Below are 11,257 nucleotides of genomic sequence, written 5' to 3'. Positions count from 1 at the left end.
CTTTCTCAGAAACTATAAGAACTTTTTGAGATCTAAGAACAACAAGAAATAGGTATTCATTGAAGGCTGCTAGGGCACTAAACTCATTATTTTAAAACTTGGTGAGGGGAAGGATCAAGCACTTATCCTGTTTTTCCTGTAAAAACTGTATTTCAGGGTGATCAAATAACTAGTTGTTGAGGGAAGGTTCTATTTAAAGCAGAGTTCCAGGTAAAACATGCATAGGAAAATAACAGAATTACAAAATTGCCATTTCGTAACCCTTAATGACCTACAAGAATTAAGCAATGATCACCTATAGCTGCGAAGTCACCAGGGGGAAAATTGATGGGTAAGTTTATATCAGATAACCCTCTTATCATCAATAAAAGTGGGACATTCCGTGCTTCCTGTGTTGCAGTCAGAAGTACCCAGCCCCACCCCTATGCAAGATGGGTCCTGAATTTAATGCTGCCTCCAGATCTAAACAGCTATTTACAGGAAATGGGGCACATAGAGGAACAAATTCAGTGACATCACGAAGAAGCATTCTGCCAAGTCCAGAGTTTCAGTCCTTTTGCAGCACAAATGACCTTGTTTCTTCAATGGCATTAAAGAAAAAGGGGCAGAGGGGCGCTTATAAAGTTTTAAAAACTTACGAGATATAACCAGGTGCAAACTTTCCATAATAAAAAACAACTTAGTGAATGAACAACTGAGGACAACATATGTGGGTTTACTGTTTCGTTTTTCATTTGAAGACACTTTGGTGAGCAGAGAAATAGGGTGGTTCCTGAGAAGGAATATGGCAACAGAAGGAACATTTTAATGACGGAACACAGTGAGCATTTTGGGGCACTAATGGGAATAATTGAGTAGAGAGCATAAAAGGGGAATGCCATTGGAATGAGGTCCTCAAGGCAAAACACGGGAGCAGGATCCACACTCCCTGTGGAAGGAACAGTTTTGGGGGAAGATGTACTTAACTCATATACTACCTTAATAATAATAAAAAAAAACTTGTGGTAAATTAAGCTCATGGCACAGACATGAAAAGGAAATTAAGTAAGCTTAGAATTTTAGGGAGAGAAAGGTATATTGGCAATGCAGTGAACTAAATACCACAGAGAAAGCCAACCCATTACAGTCAAATTTTAAACTTGCTAGGACTTAAAAAAAATTTTTTTAAATATATATTGTTGATAGTATTACAGATATCTCCCATTTCCCCCCCTTTCCACTCTCTCGCCAGCCCCACCCTCCTCCCCCAGGTCTTCATTATCCTATTGTCCCTGTCCATGGGCTATGCATATCTATATCTATCTATCTATCTATCTATCTATCTATCTATCTATCTATCTATCATCTATCTATCTCTATATCTATATCTATCTATCTATCTATATAAAATAGAGAAATATGCTAATTAACCAGAACGCTGTAACCGAACAGGAAGAGGTTGCGCACAGCATCGGGACGGGGCAGCAGGGGCCTCCACATGCCTGCGCCAGGGGAGGTCCTGATCAGCAGGCTGCAGAGCCTGGGGAGCGAGGCAGGGCCAGACCAGCAGGCTGCGGGGCACGGGGAGTGAAGCAGGGCTGGACCGGCAGTGGCTGTAGGGGCTGCTGTGCTGTGGGCCAAGGTCAGGGCTCATGCAGGAGGCAACCAATCGATGTGTCCCTCTCACATTGATGTTTCTCTTTGTCTTTCCCTCTCTCTTCCATGCTCTCTAAAAATCAATGGGAAAATATCCCTAGGCGACTGGAGGGTGGGCAGTGCTGCGCAATTTCAAATCAAATTTCCAATTGTGTGCTGGGCTCCTAGTCCTATCTAATAAAAGAGAAATATGGTAATTGGCGTACGACCGCTACCCTTCCCATTGGCTAATCAGGGTCATATGCAAATTAACTGCCAGCCAAGATGGCGGCCGGCAGCCAGTCAGCTTAAACTGAACATGAGGCTTGCTTGCTTCAGTGACAGAGGACTCCAACATTCCCCGCCTGCCTTGCCGGCCTCTGAGCCTGCAGTTTGAACATTGTAACAAATATAGAAGTGAAACAAAACCCCAGAAACCTGCTTTCAGCGAGCCGAGCCGGGATCTCAAAGCTAGAGTTGATACAGAGTTTCAATTATAGAACCGAAACAAACCAGATACCTGCTTTCAGCAGCAGAAGCCTCAGAGCTGGAGCCTCAGAGCTAAAGCTGGCCCAGAATTAAAAAAAGAAAAAAAAGAAAAAAGGAGCAGTTGGGAGCTTCAGTCCCAGCCTGAAAACAGCCCTCAGCCCCTCACCCAGGCTGGCCAGGCACCCCAGTGGGGACCCCCACCCTGAAGGGTATGTGACCAGCTGCAAACAGCCATCATCCCCTCATCCAGGCTGGCCAGGCACCCCAGTTGGCCCCCCCACCCTGATCCAGGACACCCTTCAGGGCAAACCAGCCAGCCCCCACCCATGCACCAGGCCTCTATTCTATATAGTAAAAGGGTAATATGCCTCCCAGCACCGGGATCAGCGTGACAGGGGGCAGCGCCCAAACCCCCTGATCGCCCTGTGGCTGTGTGTGTGTCAGGGGCGGGGCCACAACCTCCCTATCTGCCCTGCTCTGTGCCTGATGGGGGGGAGCTCCCCAACCCCCTGATCGCCCTGTGGCTCTGTGTGTGACAGGGTGCAGTGCCCCAACCCCCCCACCCCACAGGCCCTACTCTGTGTGTGACGGGGTAGAGCCATAACCTCCCCATCGGCCCTTCCCTGAGTGTGAGAGTGGCGGCGCCCCATCCCCCTGATCGGCCCTGCTCTGCGGGTGATAGAGGGGGGTGCCCCAACCCCCACACCCCACAGGCCCTGCTCTGTGTGTGATGGGGTAGAGCCATAACCTCCCCATTGGCCCTGCCCTGAGTGTGACAGTGGCGACGCCCCAACCCCGTGATCCGCCCTGCTCTGTGCATGACAGGGAGGAGCTCCCCAACCCCCTGATTGGCCCTGCTCTGTGCGTGACAGGGGGTGGCACCGCAACCTCCCCATCGACCCTGCCTTGAGTGTGACAGGGAGCGGTGCCCCAACCCCTCAATAGGCCCTACCCTGAGTGTGACTGAGGGTGGCATCGCAACCTCCCAATCTGCCCTGCTCTGTGCATGACAGGGGAAAGCGCCCCAACTCCCCATTCGGCCCTGCTCTGAGCCCGACCAGGGGCTGCACCTAGGGATTAGGCCTGCCCTTTGCCACCCGGGAGCAGGCCTAAGCCAGCAGGTCATTATCTCCCGAGGGGTCCCAGACTGCGAGAGGGCACAGGCCGGGCTGAGGGACCCCCCCTCCCCCTGAGTGCACAAATTTTTGTGCACCAGGCCTCTAGTATATATATAAAAGCCTAAGTGACTGGCCAACTGTTCGACTGTCCAACCAGTAGCTATGATGCTCACTGACCACCAGGGAGCAGATGATCAACACAGGAGTGAAACCACGGGCATGGAAACATGAAACAGACTGATAAATCTCAGAGGGAAGTGGAGAGAGGGGAGGGCGGGAAGAGATTAACCAAAGATCTTATATGCATACTAGAGGCCTGGTGCATGAATTTGTTCACCAGTGGGATCCCTCAGCCTGGCCTGCTCCCTCTCAAAATCCGGGACCTCTTGGGGGATGTTGGAGAACCAGTTTCAGCCCTATCCCTGCAGGCCAGGCTGAGGGATCCCACCAGTGCATGAATCCGTGCACCGGGCCTCTAGTAAGTATATAAGTTCTTTGGTTTATGTCTTCTCATATCCCCAACCCCACATCGGGGTATGTTAGTCTGTTCCATGCCTCCCTGCTTTGGGTCTTATTTTGTTGGTCAATTAATTTTGTTTATTAGACTCCACAAATAAGTGAGATCATGTGATATTTGTCTTTCTCAGTTGCTATGACATTTTTTATTTTGACCGATATTGTATGTTTGTGAGATTCTTTTGTTGATAGCTCTCTTTACACCATTTCGAATGATTTGGGGTCATTAAGGACCATGGGTGCTATTCTACACATCTTATAAACATGTGAACCTTCAAAATAGATTAGTGTGCTCTTTAGCTGAAACCAGTCTTCACGATCAATGTTTAAAATGTTGCTGTTTCATATGCAAACGAATGTAGTGGTTGCCTCATTCACCACAGGAATTTAAGGGCTGTAAATATTGTACTATCATTTTTCCATTTGGCCTGTAATCAGAAAAGTAGCTCTGCTGCAAGCAGTAATTATCTTACAGTGTGTTTCAAAATCCTGTTATTAACCACATTTAGACCATCTGAACCTTGAAAGACTAGTTGGCATGCTGTCATGCTGTAATCACATCAGTTGTTATTCTTATTAGGATAAAGGAGAGCAAGCACTTCTCTTTTTTAAAGTTACTTTTTTTCTGGTGTTAACCCTCACCCAAGGATTTTTTTCCATAGATTTTTAGACAAAGTGGAAGGGAGGGGAAGAGAACTCACACACACACACACACAGAAATATTGATGTGAGCGGGACACATCCATTGGTAGCCTCCCGCACCTGCCCCAACCCAGGCCAGGGATTGAGCCTGCAACCGAGGTTCATGCTCTTGACCAGAATCAACCCCGGGACCCTTCTGTCCGCAAGCTGATGCTCTAACCACTGAGCCAAACCAGCTAGGGCAAAGCACTTCTTTTTTTACTTCCTCTCACTTTTGCTTTTCCATACAAAGAGGTTTTCAGCCTAAATCATTAATCATATGGTCTTTGGGAAACGAAGAGGCATGGCTAAATGTTTAGCCACAAAATCTCTGGAATTTATTGCATTCTTCCATTTCTCTGTAAAGGAAATACTTTACAATTTAATCTCATTATACATAATCACACTCAGACATCATTTTACTGAAGTACATATACACACTCGCCTATATGCTTTGTAAAGAGGTGTGGCCATTCTTTTCTTTCCATTCCTTTTGTTTGGCTCGGCCCTTCCATCTCCCTCCTCCTCCTCTCCTCTGCATCGGTACCCAAGGTCATCTACACCGAGAACCTGGGATAGTCCCCCATATTTTCTCCCGACTTAAGTGCTCTTAGGCCTACACATATGTATGTATCTACATATGCAGGCATTCATTGTTTCAAAGCATTGTCTTATAAACAGGGGACCACAGCCTCTCTTGCATCTGCCATTCATCAGGGAACAGCCCTTGTGGAAAGCCCTCCTAGTCCTCTTGTTTCGTTCCACTTCTTTTAATAAATGGCTGGAGAGTTTCCCCGTGTGGATGTGCCGAGGATGAGCCTTCACTTTGATTAGGTTCTTGCCCTATGAGCAGCGACACAGGGAACCTTCTTGTTTATCCTGGTGGACTTGAACCCCTGTCCTTAAATATGGATATTCATATTTGATCAATTCTCAGGAGTACAGCTGCCACTAAATTCATTTATTCTTTTAAGAGATGTTGTCGTGGTGCTTTCCAAAAACTGGAGGAAGAGCAAGTCAAGGAGAGAAAGGATAAAATGCTTCCTCCCTGAATTTAAATTGTGTAGATTGAATAAGGGGACAGTGCAGGGTGAAGACCAACTGAGCTGACATTATTATTAGTTCTTCTCCTATAAACTGCAGACTCCCCTAGGTCACTCCTGGGCCTCTGTGGAGGGGGACTTTCACGGGGTCTGGGAAAGGATAGTTATTTTCCTGTGATGTGCTTATTGTAGATATTTTTCTTTCTTTTTAAAAAAAATATTTTATTGATTTTTTTTTTTACAGAGAGAAAGGGAGAGGGATAGAGAGTTAGAAATATCGATGAGAGAGAAACACCAATCAGCCGCCTCCTACACACCTCCTGCTGGGGATGTGCCCGCAACCAAGGTACATGCCCCTGACCGGAATCGAACCTGTGACCCTTGAGTCCGCAAGCCGACGCTCCTTCTTTTTTAAAAAAATATTTTTATTGCCAAAACCAGTTTGGCTCAGTGGATAGAGCATTGACTTGCGGACTGAAAGGCCCCAGGTTCGATTCCGGTCAAGGGCATGTACCTGGGTTGCGGGCACATCCCCAGTAGGAGATGTGCAGGAGGCAGCTGATCAATGTTTCTCTCTCATTGAATTTTCTAACTCTCTATCTCTCTCCCTTCCTCTCTGTAAAAAATCAATAAAATATATTAAAAAAAATATATTTTTATTGATTTCAGAGAGAAAGGGGGAGGGGGAGAGAGAGATAGAAACATCAATGATGAGAGAGAATCATTGATTGGCTGCCTCCTGCACGCCTCACACTGGGGATCAAGCCTGCAACCGGGGCATGTGCCCTGACCCGGGAATCAAACTGTGACCTCCTGGTTCAAGGGTCAATGCTCAACCACTGAGCCACGCCAGACCAGCCTTGTTGGTATTTTTCAAAGAATCAAATCAATATTTTAAAAGTTTTTTAGTTTTAATATAGAAAATATCTGAATATCTCACATAAAGCCAAGTTCTTTGAAGTCCTCAATACGTTCTTAAAATAGTTTTTGAATTGAGATTTAATTCATATACCATAGGATTCACCATTTTAGAGTACAAAATTCAGCAGGTTTAGCATATTTACAAGGTTGAGTAGCCATCACCACCAGTTAATACCAGAACACTCATCACCCTAAATGGAAAGTCCATACCTACCCAATTCTCCTTTGTCCCCATCCCCTGCCAACCACTAATCTACTTCCGACTCTACTGATTTATCTATTTTGGACATTTCATATAAATGGGATCTCTTGTGTCTGGCTTATTTCATTTACCCTAATGTCTTTAAAGTTTAGCCATATTATAACATACATCAGGACCTTATTCCTTTTTATGGATGAATAATATAGTCCATTGTCCATTCATTAGCTGATAGACTTTTATGTGGTTTCCACTGTGGGTTGTTACGAATAATGCTGCTATGAACATTTGTGCCCAAGTTTTTGTATGAATACATGTTTTTAGTTCTCTTGGTTATATCCCTAGGAATAGAATTGCTGGGTCATATGTTTAACTCTATGTTACTCTATTTTTAACTTTTTGAGAAACTGTCAGACTGTTTTCCACAGCAGCTGCACCATTTTACATTTGAACCACCAGTGTGTAAGCATTCCAATTTCTCCACATCCCTGCCAAAATTTATTTTCAGTGTTCTTGATTCTAGCCATCCTTGTGAGTATGATTCAGTAATTTTTAAGCGTGTTATAGATTCTGAGACTAAAATGTTTGAGAGTTGTTTTTCTAACAAATAGCTTTAAAAACATTTAAGAAAACATTAAAAAAAAAGTTCAAACCAAGTTCATAGATACAGAGGACAGATTGGTGGTTGCCAGAGGTAGGGGTGTGGGGGACAGGCAAAATGGGTAAAGATAATAAAAAGGTACAAATGTCCAATTATAAAACAAATACGTCTTGGGCATATAATGTATAGCCTGGTGAATACAGTTAATAATATTCCATTGTATATTTAAAAGTTGCTGAGAGTAGATCTTAAAAGTTCTTATCATAAGAAAAAGAAATTTGCAACTGTGTGGTGATGGATATTAATTAGACTTACTGTGGTGAACATTTTGCAATATACACATATATTGCATCATTATGTTGTACACCTGAAACTAATATAATGCAAAAAACCTTAAACATAATAACCAACAATAACTCCACAACGTTGTGTAATACCAGGGAAATCAAGTTTGCCTGGGAGAGATCCAAGTTCCACCTTTGTACCAGCACAATTATTCATAGTGTTTCTCCTTTGACTCTCAACATGCCCTGTTTAGATGACAAATTATATAAACACCTTAGTTATGAATCTATGTTCACATGTCCCCAATTGATGTAAATATATCTTTTTACAATTCATTTATTGAATACAAGATCCAACATTGCATTTGATTGAGTGAGGTGTCTTCAAAAACTTTTAATCTAAATCAGTTCTTCCTCTACTCCGTTTCTTTCATGCTAGTTATTTATTGATGAAACTGGGTAATTTGTGGAATTTCCCACATCCTTACCTTGGCTGATTATATTTTCTTGGTATCGTTTAATTTGTTTCTTTGTCCTCCATATTTCTTCCCATTGGGTAATTAGAACTAGATGTTCGATTAGATTTAGGTTCAAATTTGTGCAAGAATATTTCATAGATGGTGTGCACTTCCTATTGCATTGCATTAGGAGGCCCATGGTATCTGGTGGTCTCACTTTTTGTGATAAATCAGTGGGTTCAGGTTTTGTTACCTCAATACAGCCAGCATAAAGTTTCCCATCAACATTCTACCCCATAATTGTAACAACTATAGATGATTGTTGCCTCCTCTCAGAGCTTCATTAGGAGTTGTGATTACTGACTTTCCAATTCTATCAGGCCTGTGGCATTTGTTACCTTTATAAACAACCTGGCCGTCTTGAAATATATAGCAGAATAAATGCTTGATCCCCCTTCCCCCACTCTAATTTACCATTTTTTAAAATAAAGAGTTGGTACTTAGCTGATCCAAAGGTGAATGATGAGGGATTTTTTTTTCTTTTTGAGTAGTACTATGAACTCATGGATTTTGCCTATAGTTGATATATTTCTTTTTTTTAAAAAAAATATATTTTATTGATTTTTTACAGAGAGGAAGGGAGAGAGATAGAGAGTTGGAAACATCGATGAGAGAGAAACATCGATCAGCTGCCTCCTGCACATCTCCTACTGGGGATGTGCCCGCAACCCAGGTACATGCCCTTGACCGGAATCGAACCTGGGACCTTTCAGTCCGCAGGCCGATGCTCTATCCACTGAGCCAAACCGGTTTCGGCTATATTTCTTTTTTAAAAATATATTTTTTATTGATTTCAGAGAAGAAGGAAGAGGGAGAGAGAGATAGAAACATCAATGATGAGAGAGAATTATTGATCGGTTGCCACCTGCACACCCCGTACCCTGACCAGGAATCGAACTGTGACCTCCTGGTTCATAGGTTGATGCTCAACCACTGAGCCATGCCGGCCAGGCTATAGTTGATATATATCTATCCAATAGTCATTATTCTTTTTTAAATCCAAATTGTTCCACATTTGGCCAAATAGTGCCCCATCATCTTTGATCTTGGGGTCTTTTGATATAACCTCAGTAGTATTTGAGAGCTACCTGGCTTTCTGGCATAATAAAATGCCACACCATTCCTGCCCCAGTCCTGAAATCAATAGTTGCCTAAAGAAGTCCTGGTTCCTCTTAGTGGACAATGGCATTAAATTATGAATTTAAACACGAGGGTTGCTCACAATCATTAGATTGTCATTGCTTCTTGGCTTTTTCAGTGAACACAACTAGGATATATGTATTTTGTAGAAAGATAAAATTTAAACATAAATTCATACTGTAATTGCCAATTCAAAATTTTGGTTACAGAACTTATACCTACCTATACTGATTTGATATTTGTGTCTCTTTTATCTCTTACTGAAGACCTTGGTTTCCAACAACACTGATATTTATTTGCTATTTTATATACATGTATGTAAAATGTACATAATGTATAAAATAGCATCTAAATAACAATACTAGCATTATTACTAACAAATATTATACCTACATGCAGTTTGGTCTGTTTGCTATTCTTTTTTTGTCCTTAGGATATGTCACCATAAGGATATATAGTGAAAATAATGAGATTTAAAGTCAGCTTCTTATTGTTCTGTGCAGTTATAGGAGTATCCCCATGAATACAGGGTGGAAAAAGGTAAGTTTACAGTTATGAGTCTGAAAAACACAGACTTTGTTCTTATATTTTTACTTATTATTGTATTATTTTCCATATAAATAACGGTAACCCTACTTTTGCCCCACTCTGTACTTTGATTAATGGCTTTTTTTTTCTTTTTAAAAATTATGTAAAACATGCACACGATTCCAAAGTCAAACTATAAAACACAGTATATCCAGTCTAGCTTCCATTCCCATTTCTTCCACCCTCTCTTATGTGTGGCCATTTTTACGAGTCTGTAATTTATACTTTCCTTGCTTCTTCTTTAAAATGTAAGCAAATGCACACATCTTTCTAAGAAGAAAGGCAACATATACTGGTACATGGTCTCAGCCTTGCTTTTTCACTTAATTTGTAGCAGAGTTCCACGGCCTTCCACAGAGATGGTCTTCATTCCTTTGTCCAGCTGCACAGAGCTGCACTGTGTGGCTGTACGGTGGTCTATTCAACCAGTCCTCTGTGGATGGCCGTGTGGGGGTCACAATCACGTGACTTAAACTGTGCCAGGCGCTGAGGGTAAGTGCAGGGTGTCTGGCCTCAGAAAACTGTGAGTGTCGGGGGAGACCTCTGCAATGCAAGTACTTTCCTCATCAGGGAGTGAGATCTTGGATCCACTTAGCCCTAGGGACTCCTGGAACAGGGAAGACAGGCTCCCACACAGGACGGATGCAATAACTGTCTGTGGGTTGGCATCTTGCTGGTCCTTAGTACGGGAGAACCCCCTTGGGAGGAAATGATTTTTCTCTCTATTTGAAATTGCTTAGAAAATCACGAGTGCCACCGTTTGGTCAGAAAAGGCAAGACCAAATGAAAGAGGCAGAGAAGGGCCCCTAACCACGAGATTCCCCCGAAAAGAGATGTAACTTAACACAGAAGCTGTGGTTTAACTACAGGCGCTAACATCTGTGCAGTATATCTTAACACTGAGCAGAGTGCTCTAAGCAGTTTGCATATGTATTTAACTCCTTTATTTCTCATAACAAGCTTAAGTAGGGGCTAAATAAAAGTTAAAAAAAGAAAAGGGGACATCTGTAATACTTTCAACAATAAAGCAACAATGCTAAAAAATCAATGCCAAAAATATAAAATAAAGAGAGAAGTAGTGACTATTATTTACCCGAATTTTACAGGTAAAAAAATTAAGGCACAGAGAGGTTAGCGAACTTTTGCCCGAGGTCACACGGCGAGGGAGGGAGGGAGCAAGGAAGGAAACATTGGATACTTGCAAGCAGTCCCCTCTCCAAGGATGCTGAAATCTCTCCGCAGCCTCTCCCCTCGCTGGGGGAGAAGAACCTACTCGTGACATCTCCCTCCCGCCCTTCCTCCCCCCGATCCCCACAGGAAAATGCTTTGGGGCTTTCTATGCACTTTTGGGGGCTCGGAGGCTGGAGGAATCCCAAAGCCAGAAGGCGACTTGCTGGGTGCACCGCCGAGGCTGAGCCGGCCCGCCCGTCTGCGAGGCGGCTGCCGCGCCCCACCCCCACTCCCTCCCCCACGAGCCGGCTCTCCCGGTGTCCGACGCCCATCTCTCTGCGCTCGTGCCTAGGCCTTGGCACCAATGAAGTTTGC

Source organism: Myotis nattereri (assembly GCF_964212035.1).
Source record: "Myotis nattereri genome assembly, chromosome: 2".
Taxonomy (NCBI): domain Eukaryota; kingdom Metazoa; phylum Chordata; class Mammalia; order Chiroptera; family Vespertilionidae; genus Myotis; species Myotis nattereri.
The sequence above is the reverse complement of the archived record's forward strand: the minus strand, read 5'-3'. Positions refer to the sequence as shown.